Consider the following 13,876-nt stretch of genomic DNA (forward strand, 5'->3'; position numbering starts at 1 on the left):
TAGTTCTTATGTTCCATAGATGAGAGAAATCATATGATAGTTGTCTTTCTCTGCTTGACTTATTTCACTTAGCATTATCTCCTCCAGTGCTGTCCATGTTGTAGCAAATGTTGAGAACTCGTTCTTTCTGATAGCTGAGTAATATTCCATTGTATATATGGACCACAACTTCTTAATCCAGTCATCTGTTGAAGGGCATCTCGGCTCCTTCCACGATTTAGCTATTGTGGACATTGCTGCTATGAACATTGGGGCTGCACAGCCTTTAAATATTGCTTCCTCAGAGTGCTCTCCTATGGTCTCTTTTCTTATTCCAAACTTGCTAATTAGGCTAGCTGTATCCTCCCTGGCTTTGATCGCTTTCCCCATGCTCAGGATTCCCCTATCTGTCCAGCCCATCTCTCTCTCCTGAGGCTGAGACTCCTATTTCCCTGCCACCACCACTAATATCTCTCAAGTAGACTACGGAAGTAGCTTCCAAACAGGTTCCCCGTGTCTATCCTTATACTCCAAGTCTATTCACTACACTAAATCCATAGTGGTCTTTCGAACATGCAAATCTGCATGTCATTTCCCTGTATAAAAAAACCTTCAATGGAGGGGCGCCTGGGTGGCTCAGTCAGCTAAGCATCTGCCTTTGGCTCAGGTCATGATCCTGGGGTCCTGGGATGGAGTCCCGCATCAGGCTCCCTGCTCAGCGGGGAGCGTGCTTCTCCCTTGTCTCTGCCTCTGTTCCTCCCCCCACTTGTGCCCTCTCATTCTCTCAAATAAATAAATAAAATCTTAGAAAAAATTAACTTAAAATAAAATAAAATAAAAACCTTCAATGGGATAAAGTCTATACATCTTACCATGGCCCTCTATGCCTGGTCCTTCCTTCCCTGCTAATAAATGTACGTTATCTCTGGCCACCCCTCCTCCTTGCTCTCTACTCTACTTTTTGAGCATTAACACATTTCTTTCTGTCTGCATAGAGCACTCTGCTGCCCCTTCTCCCAATAATGTTTCATTTAACTAGTTCCTATTTTCTTCAAGTTGCCGGAAAATTTATCCAGGTCAGCTCTTCACATTGTGCCCTCTCCAAGCTCCTGTGGCTTCTGTTTTTGTGACGTTCATATTTGTACTGTGATGTTCCATGAGGACAGGGATCATGTCTGTCTCATTTATTGCCAAATCCAAATTGGTACCTGGCCCAAGAGATATATTCAGTAGTATTTGTTGAGCTGCACTTGTTACATAAACTACAAATAGAGAATGTGTAAAGGACTCTCTCTTTATTTTTTTAAAGATTTTATTTATTTGACAGAGAGAGACAGCCAGCGAGAGAGGGAACACAAGCAGGGGGAGTGGGAGAGGAAGAAGCAGGCTTCCAGTGGAGGAGCCTGATGTGGGGCTCGATCCCATAACACCGGGATCACGCCCTGAGCCAAAGGCAGAAGCATAATGACTGAGCCACCCAGGCGCCCCAGAACTCTCTCTTTAAAGCCTCTGTCTTTCAGGCAATAAATGCCCATTTAAATAAAGACTTCCTGAAGGCTATATCCCAATCTTTTTATTTTTTTTTAACTTTCCAAACTGTGTGACAAAACATGTGAATTTCAGGGTACGTAGGGAAGGAGAATGGGGATATGACAGATCAATGGGGAATACTTTTTTCCAGCAGACATTTGGGACCTTACAGTAGCTCTGGAGACACACTGTATAGGCATTAACTCTACCTATACTTTCTAAACAAAAGGCAGGAGCTAGCTAGGTGAAATCATAGAGATGAGATGGTGATACACTCGGCCCTACAAATTTTTGATCCTAGCTCAGCAAATCATTTGCCATATGACCTAGAGATACCTATCTCTTTCTCGGCTTTTCCACTTAAAGGAATACCACAGTATGACCTAGAACCCTAGTATTTCTTTCCCAAGTAGCCCAAAGCTCACTTCAAGAGCCTGCATGGGCCTCTTGCCTGTTCTTTCCTCTTAAGGGTAGACTGTCACACCTGTACACACATTGCCAGACCTCATGGGTGGCTGTTTCAAGGTTGTGTGACTGGAACTGAATCGTGTGAGTGCCAGGGTTCACCTGAAGGAACATGAGGGCCCTCCCAGTGTGGGACAGGGAGGGATAGGTAGGGGTAGGGAGAAAAGGGTGCCAGAGGCTGGGGGTTGGGGCCAGCTCTTGCCATACCATCTCTTCCTCATGTGGAACTTCAAGGTGTTTAAGAAGTATAAACCCAAATCTATTCTTCTAGAGCATGAAGGCATGTGTCAAGGTAAAAGGAAAGAATATCTCTTTATCCTATTTTATTTAAGTTTGCTAGCTCGATGTATACATTTTAACTATTTAAACACAGTATGTGGGCCTTCGCTTGTTGTCTCACAGCTAGTTCTGCAAATGTTAGAGGCAAACCTGTTGAAAATCCTCCTGGTAACCTTTGTTTCTACCTTAGGAAAGTGTGATTTAAAATCTCTCTGAACCCGTCTGTGCCTTTCATCACAATATTCTCAACTGCTTATAAACATTTCATAAGCCAAGTTGGCAGAGGAATCATTCAGCTATGAGAAAAACCAGTATGTGCCAAACAGTCACTCTGGAGAACAGGGAGGTCAGTGACTGGAAGTGGCATGACCCGGTTAGACGAGCCCCGGCTCCCTCTGACATTTTCGGAGGAGCATGTCTCTGTCCCGACTTGATTCAGATTGAACCTCACTGCTCTAGCTGTATGTGACCTTCCAAATGACTTACCTTATTCGACAAAAACAAAGCCATCGTGTCCACCTTAGTGAAGTCTTCTATATTCAAACTGGCCCAAGTCTGTATTTTTGTAAAAAGTTTATGTTGGAAATTGCTCTGGTTCTCTCTCTCCTTTCCTTCCTTCTTTCCCTCTGTCCTTTCTTCACTTACTGTCTCTCATGATGCTCTTTTTCTCTCCTAACACTATGATACATTTAAAATTGTTAATCGTTGTTTCCTGTCTGTTCATCCCATTGGACCACAAGCTCTGTGAAAGCAGGAACTATACTGTATGTGCTGTGTACCCAGTGCCTGCCATTGTAACAGGCATCAGTAGGTAATGACATTTTTTTATTTAAAAGAAAGAGGAAAGGATTTTTTTTTTTTGTCCTGGAAACTACATAAGCTTTTTTGTAGGGAAGAAAGCAGACCAATTTATCAACCAGAGTCCAAGACTTTTGACTTTTCATCTCATTTCTCAGTGGATCCCATCATGTGCTCTTAAGCAAATTCTATAGCTTTTCATGCATCTTTTGCTTAACCTCTAGCTACACAGAGCCAATACCTCTCTCCTACTGCCCAGGAGGAAGTGGCTATCTGTATCAACTGAATAAGGAAAGAAAAGTACAAAATGTCATGTGAATATGTTTTATTCATGAGCAACAGTATGAAAGCAGAATACAGTGAAGAAAGAACTCTTGGTCACAGAGGGTATTTTTTTCCAGCCACACCCACATACTGACAACAATCTTGGCCAGTTGTGTTTTCTCTGATTACAAAGAGGTAACAGACAAAAAACTCTGGTTCACCAGAGTCCCACTTCACATAAAGGGACATTTTTGGAGGCAAGACTCATGGGTTCCAAGACAGAGGGGTAATCACAAGGACAAAGGTCCCATCCAATTCTAAGATTCTAGAATTTTAATTTTGTTGCGAGTTTGGGAGCAGGGCTGCTTAGCTGAACCAGAGAAGCATTCTACTTTTCTATGTTAGTGTCAAAATTCTGGCATGGCCCAGTCTGTCTGAGGTTGAATTTGACACTTTATCCTAATCTGGGCTTAAGTCAATTGTAGCCTCACAGGATTACAAAAACAGGATTTAAAAAAATTTATTGGCTTTCCTGGGTAAATACAAAAGATAAGAAGGTGTACATTTTTCTGGCATCAAAAAAAGCCTGACCAATTCCTTTTCCTTTTATTGAATCACTCATTTAATTACCAGGCTGGGGAGAAAGAAGTATAGATTTCTAAAGCCAGAGATAATTGAAAGTAAACCCTTCAGTGTTGTATTAAGAACAGGGCTATGAGGGGCTGGTGTCTGTTACTTCCAGACAGAGGGTGGAGTGGGATGAATATACTGAACACAGACAGAGAAGTGTATGCTTACAAAATGGAAAGGAAGAAGTACTGACAGAAGGAGGAGAGGCAGTTCCCATTCATTCCTGCCCTAAGCAGTCAGTCTACCCTTGGCCGACACCACTCTATCACCATTGAATCTTAGAGCCCATACCTGGTTGGAGAGACTCAACATCCTCTTTATCCCATACTACATCCTTATAAGGTCCCTTATTGAAGAATTATGAAGAGGTTCACTTTCTTCATACAAGTCCAGTAACTGATAGAAGTGTTATACTCATCTTGAAGTTTGGAAACATTCATAAGTGGTGTATACTGGTCCTTCATCACCAGAGTGAAACCAGTAGATTCCTGTGTGTTTCCTCCTGATTCTTGTGGTAACTAAATCATTTCAAGAATAGCCTTTTCTGTAAAATGTTTTAAGAAAATAAAAATATTGTGATTGTTATTGAAAATGTATTCCTGAAAAGAATCCTTTTCCCCCCCTAGAATCCCCCATCTTTGTCCTAAGACAAGATACAAAAGGCATTTCCCTCATGAAGGAAATCTAAAGATTCTCACTAGATATGCAAGTACTTGCCTCTTATCCTCCTTAATGTAAGATTTCCCATTGCAATTCTTCGTAAGGGTAGAGCTGTTAGTAGATTTTGATTCCAAGCCTGGATTCCACAGATATGTCCAAGTGACAAGCGTGTCTCAGGTGGCAAAGAGAATCTAAGGGACATCTTTGATGTTTGCTTTTTGGTGTCTCTCTGCCAACTTAAAATCTCAGGTTGCAGGTTAGTTTTTGTTGTTGTTGTTTTTAATTTTCATTATGGTATAATTAACATACAGTGTTATATTAGTTTCAGGTGTACAATATAGTGATTCAACAATTCTGTATATTACTCTGTAGGTTGGTTTTTAACATAGGGATTTATAAGCCAGTATAATTTTTCACCTATCCACAAATATTTTCACCTATGTTTTCATAACTTTCTGGTTTCATCTATATAGATAGTATCATAAAGTAGACATGTATAAAAAGCTATGGGGGAAAAAAACCCATTTCATACAGGTCTGTTAGATTATAGCCAGTATTTATTTCTCACAAAATCCTAGAGCACAATCAAATTCCCTATTTCAATATGGAGTGGGAGGACAGTTTGGAAAAGAAAGAGGAAGACTCATAATGCAGAGAGTATAAAAGCCAACAGCTTCTAAGTCCTGAATTGCTTCTGACCTCTTTTCCCTTGCTATACCAAAGAGATATGCAAATATTTTTCATTCTGTTGATGGGTACAGTGGTAATGAATTAGTGTTGGCAAGATCTTTTGAAAGGAGAGTGTAGCGTTTATTAAGGAAACAAGAAACAGAAGACTAGAGAAAGCCCCCTTGGTTGGCCAGATTTTATGTTACATAACATGTTTTTTGCACCATGGAATAGGGCAGATGACCTTAAAAAGAATTTGTTTGTTTGGTTGGTTGTTTTGAAGTCTTCCTGTTATTTTGACAATAGAAAAAAATAGTCTGATTTAGCATTTACTCAAAATGTGTAAAGGGTCAAATATCTGGGAGAATGGGAGCCAAATGATGTAGCCCCTACTCCTTTGTTCCAGTCTTTCACTCAGCGGGCACTTACTGAATACACAGTGTGTGTAGCAATATTCTAGACTGTATGGGAGATACCTAGATGAATAAGAGGTGGCTACCTTCCACCAATGAGTTTATCATTTAGCAGAGGAGGTAAGCTATACATATATGATTATCTATACTGCAAGATACTGTAATGTTTGGGACATTTGGTAGCTAGCTGGCCTTTGAGCTGGCCTTTGAGATTTTCTAGGCAGAGGTAGGCCTTGGTAAAAATGTGGCCAAACTACCTCCTCTGTGAAGTTTTCTCTGTCCCTCTTCCCTCTCCTGCCCCAAACAAAGGTAGATTTGTGTTCTCATTCTGCCTTACTGTGTACTGTAATTTGTACTGACTTTCATTGTGACAATTATATTCTAATTGTTGTTTACAAGTCTGTCTCTCCAGGAAACAATAAAGTCCTTTAGAGCAGGAGCCATGTCTTTTCAAAATAACAGGAAGCGATCAGGATTATCCTCAGCCCTACTAATCTCATCCCATGTGCTTAGTAGATATTTATGCTTTTGCCAATGAATTTTTCCAAACCATTTAAAAATGTGTATAAAGAACACACAATATTCAACAGATACATCAATGTAACAAATAAAGTATTACACCATGTATTAAAAGACCATTTATATTTCTTTTCCCATAGAGAAATGAATTTTCTAAGTTTATTACCTACTGTGATAGTTAATTTTGTGTCAACTTGGTTGGGCCAAAGGGCACCCAGATATATGGTTCAGCATTATTCTGGGTATCTCTGTGAGGATTTTTTTTAATGAGAATAACATTTGACTCAGTAGACTGAGTAAAAAAGAATGCTTTCTCCAGTGCAGGTGGGCTTCCATCTAATCTGCTGAAAGCCTGAATAGAATAAAAGTCTGAGTAAGAAAGAATTCTTTCTCTCTTCCTGACTGTCTTCAAGCTGGGGCATGGGTCTTCTCCCTTCTTTGGACTCAGACTCAGACTGGAAATCTACCATCAGCTCTCCTGGGTTTCTAGCTTCCTGACTGCAGGTCTTGACTTTTGTAGATCTTGGCTATTCAGCCTCCATAATCATGTGAGCCAATTCCTTATAGTAAATTGATCTATCTGTGACAGAGAGAGACAGAGAGAGAGAGGGAGAGAGAGAGAGAAAAAAAAGATAAAGATGGATATTCCATTGATTCTTTCTCTGGAGAGCCCATACTAAAACACCTACAAAATACAATAGGGTTTTACTTTATTTTTGTAAGCTTTGTTTGCTCACATTTCAAAAACTCTTTAATTTAGTATCTGTATTTGATGAATCATAAAATGTTCTGAAATGCATTTCTGGGGGTCTGTCCTAAGAGGCAGTGGGGTGTGCAAAAAGGGCTCATGCTTGGGAATCAGACTTACATGGGTTGAATTCTGGTTGCACCACTTTTTAGCAGTGTGACTTTAGACAAGTTATTTAACCTCCTGAGGTTCATGTTCCTTATTTGAAAATAGGACTTGGGGTGCCTAGGTGGCTCAGTTGGTTAAGTGTCCGACTCATAATCTCAGCTCAGCTCTTGATCTCAGGGTCATGAGTTCAAATCCACATTGGGCTCCATGCTGGATATGGAACCTACTTAAAAAAAAAAAAAGGAAGAAGAGGACGAAGAAAAGAAAGAAGGAAAATAGGGCTAGCAACTTATGTCTCATCGGGCTGTTATGAGTATCAATAGCACCAGCATAGTGCCGGGCATGTAAATGCCCACTTAAAGTTAGTCCCTTATACTGCGATCCTGCACAGAAGAGCATTACTTGGCCCTCTGATCGTGAAGCCGGCCTGTAAGAATGTGGGTTGGGGCTTAAGAGTGGGTGAATGGGAATGGTCAAGTCAAACCAACTTACCTCAATATTCCCCAACGTAAATTTAATCTAATGTCCATGATAAGCTGAATATTTTCTCCCTGTCGAAAAAATGTGGGCTGTGTCACTCATTCATCATTAAAAATGTCATTATAATACCTGTATTGTCATAGTACTTATCCTTTATTAATCTTAGAAGCTTGTGGATACTAGCTTCCAGGAAGAGAATGAGGTCTAGTGGTTTCCACATACAAATGAAGATACTAAGATTCAGATGGTGTCTTACCTAAAAGAATATGGCAAGTCAGCCCCTAAGTTCAAAGATCTCTCTAGGTACTTCGGCAGCCAGTGATGTCAGGTTCTTTGTAAAATTATATGCCAGGTGCAGTAAGGTACAAAATAAAGAGAAGACATTGGTCTACCTTAAGCCTAAGAATAAAGAGAGTATAAAACTTGTGGAAAATATGTAGAAACGCCTCCTATTAGGAATATACATATTTATGAATGTACTTCCCTCAAGTCTTTGCTTAAACTATACTTTCTCAGTGCCACCTACCTTGATCACTCTAAATTCTGCAGCCCCATCCCCCTGCCCATTACTTTTAATTCTCCATTTCCTGCTCCACTTTTTACCTTACCTACATAATACCTATTATGTAATATATATATTTAGGTTTAATTTTTTATTATCTCTCCCTCCACACACACACTAGAATGTAAATTCCACAAGTGCAAGGATATTCCTTTTTTGTTCATTGATGTATCCCAAGTGTTTAAACAGTACCTAATATACATTAGGCACTCAAAAAATATGTGTGGGATAAATAGATTCTAAAAAACTACGGGAGAGTTTCAAGACAAGGAAGAAGACTTTTTTTTGTTTTATTAAAGATTTTATTTATTTATTTATTTGACAGCGATAGAGACAGCCAGCGAGAGAGGGAACACAAGCAGGGGGAGTGGGAGAGGAAGAAGCAGGCCCATGGCGGAGGAGCCCGATGTGGGGCTCGATCCCACAACGCCGGGATCACACCCCGAGCCGAAGGCAGACGCCTAACCACTGTGCCACCCAGGCGCCCCAAGGAAGAAGTCTTGAACACATGCTTTGCTCCCTCTCCAAACACTAGTAAAATAACAGTAAGGGGATTTTTTTTTTTTAGAAGGCATAATCTCATAGGGTGCCTGGGTGGCTCAGTCGGTTAAGCATCTGCCTTCAGCTCAGGTCATGGTTCCAGGGTCCTGGGATTGAGCCCCACATCAGGTTCCCTGCTCAGTGGGGAGTCTGCTTCTCTCCCTCCTTCCTGTGGGTGCTCTTTCTCACTATCTCTGTCTCTCTCAAATAAATAAATACTTTTTTCAGTAAAAAATAAATAAAAGACATAATCCCAGAAGATCAAAAAGAATGGGGGAAATGTCCAAGATAAGACTTGGGAAGCTGGAAAACAGGTGGATGAAGGATTAACTGTCTTAGTAGAACCTAGAAAGCTGAAGCTTAAACAGGCAGTGGGGAAGCCAAGAAGCAATATGATTTACACTGAGGGACCCAAAAAGGTTCAAGATTTGGTGTACCAGCTACCTTTGGAAGTGGCAGGGGTGGGGGGAATGGTGTGAAGGTATGGCTAAGGACAGGGTAACTGTTCTGTTGTAAGGAGACCCAACCCCCCACCTGCCCCGCCTCAACTCCAGACAAAACACTGGAGGTTTATTCATTGGTAGGGTTGTAATCAAGGACCTCTTGACTGTAGAACACCAGATTCTTCTAAGGGCAGAGTTATTGTATCAATCCAACCAGGAGATTGTATCCGGATCCAACCAGGAGACAGTAACTACACAGTATTATACAAAAAAGTGGGGGTTGAGTAGAATATATAATGAAACTTATACTCCTCAATCTCTTTTCTTCTTTCAGCTTCTAAAATGCTGGCAGCCAGGCTGAACTATTCAACCAGGAGATCAAAAGAAGTTTCTCTGCAGACTCTGACAGCCTACAGAAAAAACTTATGATATAGTATTGGGAATGATGCAAAGAAACAGTCCAGTCAGGAACACAAAGATCTGCTTGCATCAGATGTGCCCTATGACATGCTCAGAGCCTCTGATTGGCTTTTCGGTGCCTCACTAGATACATGAATAGACAGCCAAGGATCATCAGTTATCTGTGGAAACAGATTTGCCAAAACAAAGAACAGGAACAAAAAACTCAGAGGACAAGAGACTATGCAGTGAGAAGAAAAATATTCCCGCAAACTATCATTAATAATCTCAAAGGAAAAAAAGAAAATATTGCATGGAACAAGACAATATGCAATAAAAAGGAAAATTCCAAAAGAATTTTTGCCAATTAAAGTATGATAGCAGATCTTAAAAACTCAATACAAGGTTTGTAAGATGAAATTGAGGAAACCTCCTAGAAAACCAAGCAAAAGAAAAAGACTTGGGAATTAAAAGAGAAAGATTTTTTTAAAAATGGAGGATCAATTCTAGAGATGAGAGAGAGAAAGAAAATGGGAGAAAATAATAAAAAAAAAATTCTCAGAATGGAAGGACAAGCATTTCTACATTGAAAGTGTCCACCAAGGCCTTGATACCGAATGAAAATGGATCCATACCAAAGCACATCATCATGACATTTTGGAAAATGGAAGACTGAGAATATCTTAAGAACACTCTTTTTAATGAGACTAATAGAGAAGGGGCTTCTCCAAAATAAGAAGAAACCAAGAAAGGGAAACACAAATGATCCAGGAGGAGGGAATCCAAAGTAGAGAGAAAAAAAAAGGACTCTCTAGAATGATGCTGAATAGAACTAGCCAAATAAGACCAAGTCAATAGGCTTGGAGAGCAGCCAGTCCAGGCTGGAGCAGGTAAGAAGTTTCCCTGGGGAGATATCTTTAAGAAGATGAGATTGATAGAACGACCAATGTAACCAAATGTATTAAGAACAGATATAGACCACTGGTAGGGAGTTTGGGTTGAATTAATGGTAAGTGCCCATAAAACTAAAAGAAAAAAAGACAATCATTAGGGTCAGAGAAAACAAAGAGTTGCACAGGAGAGAAATCATGGGTATATTATGTGGCTCATGAGTGAACAATATTTACATAGTCATGGTAATATCAACGTGTGCATGAAACATGCACATGCCCTTGTGCATGAGTGGGATGTGGCGGTGGGAGAGGTGGTGATGGCGAAGAAAGTGAAAGTCTCATCTTCCATGGTGGGAGACAATAAATAATACATAAAAATTTTTTAAATTCATAAGTAGAAGCATGGTGAGGAGTGGTGGATGAGGTATTGCAATTTTCAAAATAAGCCTTATAAAATGATTTGGCCCTTTAAACTATGTATATGTGTAACTTACATATAAAATAAAAACAAAATGCAAAGAGACTATAAAAGACTTTTCAAGTGAACAGAGCCCATTGGGACATTCCACCCCTACCACCACCAGATCTACAATCACGACATTGTCTTATCTCCTATCTCACCAGCCGCTCCCAAGTACGGCCACCACCTCAACACCTAAACCAGGGCACCAAGAGAGGAAACGGAGACACCAGTTGAGTCTGGGATCTGTTCTGTCAGGATCTTGTTGGGAGCCCCAGATTATTTTAAATCTATTATTAGTGTACAGCTCTAGGCAATTTAATGGTTTTCTACTAAAGTTACAAACACCAAAACTAGATTGTCTCTCCTCATGTATTTCATCCTCCTTACATTTCACTGAGTGTCTTGATTTCAAAACCCTTGATTCTAAATGCACCTTCTCCTTCTTTCTCTAGGTTCTCCTACTCTAGATGCAGGAATGGCCTTAGGGTCCATCTGCTTTTGTCAAACACCTACACCTGCCAAGTCTTCAACGCTTGGGTAGTAGACCATTACCCTTTCACCTCACTGTATTGCCTTCACCATGGATAAAAGACAGGTACTATTAGCGATAGTTATTTTTTTGTACAGAGTATTACTCTTAACCTGCCAAACTCTCAAATATTTTCCCTTTCTCTTTCACTGACTATTCTATTGGCTCTGATTGTAAGGCTAGTCTATGACATAAATAAGGGAAATGGTTGGAGGACACAGAGTGAACCTGGTAGATCAGGTGAAGAATGTCTCATTTTAGATTAGTGGAAAACAAAACAAAATATTTCATGCTGTCCTTGGCTCTGACCTAGACGGCCCTCTTACTTGCGATAGGGAAAGTATGCTTATCCTACTTTCAATTAAACAAAGCTAGAACAAATATTTAATATATCAGAAGAAAGAATTAGGATTCAAAAAGTCCTCAATAGTTTCCAAACTTAGGATTAGCAAATAAATGAAACAGTAGAAATAATTTTAAAGTCCCGTACTTCTGTTCAAAAAACTTCTGTTCAGGGGAGCCTGGGTGGCTCAGTCGGTTAAGCGTCTGGCTTCAGCTTGGGTCATGATCCCAGGATCCTGGGATCAAGCCCCGCATCAGGCTCCCTGCTCCACGGGGAGTCTGCTTCTTCTTCTGCCTCTCCTCCCTGCTTGTGCTCATGCTTACTCTCTCTCTCAAATAAATAAGTAAAATCTTAAAAAAAGCAAAACAACCTCTGTTCAAAAAATTTCACAAACAACACATAGAAGATTTAGCTTAACAGTTCAAGTGAAAAAGACTATGAGGTAATTGCAAGCTTAACCCGTTGATAGGAGGAAGTGGCTGAGGAGTGACTGCCAAAAAGTAAATTCTTTTCTTTCTACCTCCCTGAGAACACAGGGATACATAAGATTGCTTATACTATATCAGCCAGTTTACCAATAAATATTTACTGAGGATCTGCTATGTATCTAGTAATGAGGAAAGTGCTATGACAGGTGGAGAACAAGAAAAAGGGCTCAAGGATCTTTCAACAGGTTGACAGACAACATATACATAAGACATGATAGCAGTAATGATGGCTTATATTTGAAGAGTGCTTAAGTTTATCATGTACAACCAATTCTATCATTTCCTTTGACTTATAGTTGCATTAGGAGGTGGTAAGTCAAATATAGGCACCATTTTAAAGATGAGAAACTGAGGCTCAGAGAAGTAAATCACTGAATCTCACACATTTTGATCTCAGGACCTGTTTACAGTCTTAAAATTATTGAGATACCTCACACCATATACAAAGATTAAATAAAAATACATCAAAGACCTAAATGTAAGACCTAAAACTATAAAACTCTTAGGAGAAAAATTAAGTGTAAATTCTTGGGACCTTGGATCAGGCAATGATTTCTTAGATGTGACATCAAAAGTATAAGTAATAAAAGAAAAAAAGTGAAATGGACATCAACAAAATTTTAAAATCTGTGCTTCAAAAGATACTATCGAGAAAGTAAAAATATAATGCACAAGATGAGAGAAATATTTGCATATTGTATATCTGATAAGACTAGTATCCAGAATATATAAAGAACTCTTATAATTCAACAATTAAAAAAATAATCCAATTTTCAAATGGGCAAAGGATTCAAATAGACATTTCTCCAAAGAAGATATATAAATGGCCAATAAGCACATGAAAAGATGCTCAATATCATTAGTCACTAGGAAAATGCCAATCAAAACCATGATGAGATACCACTTAGTACTCATTAGGATGGCTATAATAAAAAAGACAGATAATAGCAAGTGTTGGTAAGGACGCAGAGAAATTGGACACCGCCCCCCTCAACACACACACACTGCTGGTGGGAATGTAAAATGGTGCTGGCTGCTTTGGAAAACTATATGGCAGTTCCTCAGGGTTAAACATAAGAGTTACTGTATGACTCAGCAATTCTCCTAGATAGGCATCCAAAAGAATTGAAAACATACATACACACAAAAACCTTACATGAATGTTCATAGCAGTATTATTCACAATAACCAAAAAAGTAGAAGCAACCCAAATACCCATTAACCAATAAATAGATAAACAAAATATCCTTAAAATGGGATATTATTCATGAGAAATTCATCAAAAAATCCATCAAAAAATTCAAAAAAAATTCATGCTACAACATGAATGAACCGTGAAAACATCCTAAATGGATGAAGCCAGTCACGAAGCACTGAATCTTGTATGATTCTGTTTATATGAAACATCTAGAATAGGGAAATCTATAGAGACAGAAAGAAACATAGTGAGCAGTTGCCCAGGACTAGGGTGTGGGAGATAAGAGGAGCGACTGCTAGTGGATAGGAGATTCCTTTAGGGTAATGAAAATGTTCAGATTATGACAATGATTGCACAACTCTGAACTTATTAAAAACCACTGAACAACACACTTTAAATGGGTGAATTTTATGGTATGTGGATTATATCTCAATAAAGCTACTATAAAAGTTTTTGTTTATGAAGGTCGTATCTAT

The 13,876-nt window shown here is 39.4% G+C and overlaps 1 protein-coding gene and 1 long non-coding RNA gene across 3 annotated transcripts in view; one reads left to right on the forward strand and one right to left on the reverse strand.

The window, feature by feature from the left end:
* PKD2L1 (polycystin 2 like 1, transient receptor potential cation channel) overlaps positions 1-13,876 on the forward strand; it is a 128,539-nt gene that overhangs the window by 31,822 nt on the left and 82,841 nt on the right. For both annotated transcript variants that reach the window (XM_057308579.1, XM_057308578.1), the window contains exons 5-6: positions 9,422-10,376; positions 11,295-11,437. The gene's annotated coding sequence lies outside the window, so the exon portion shown is untranslated. The remainder of the gene's footprint in view (positions 1-9,421; positions 10,377-11,294; positions 11,438-13,876) is intronic.
* Positions 3,362-7,970, reverse strand: LOC130543022 (uncharacterized). The gene is made up of 2 exons (XR_008958020.1): positions 7,555-7,970; positions 3,362-7,285 (listed from the first exon to the last, which is right to left on the reverse strand). It is a non-coding gene; the product is annotated as an uncharacterized LOC130543022 (long non-coding RNA).

Source organism: Ursus arctos, unplaced genomic scaffold, assembly GCF_023065955.2.
Source record: "Ursus arctos isolate Adak ecotype North America unplaced genomic scaffold, UrsArc2.0 scaffold_7, whole genome shotgun sequence".
NCBI classification, from domain to species: domain Eukaryota; kingdom Metazoa; phylum Chordata; class Mammalia; order Carnivora; family Ursidae; genus Ursus; species Ursus arctos.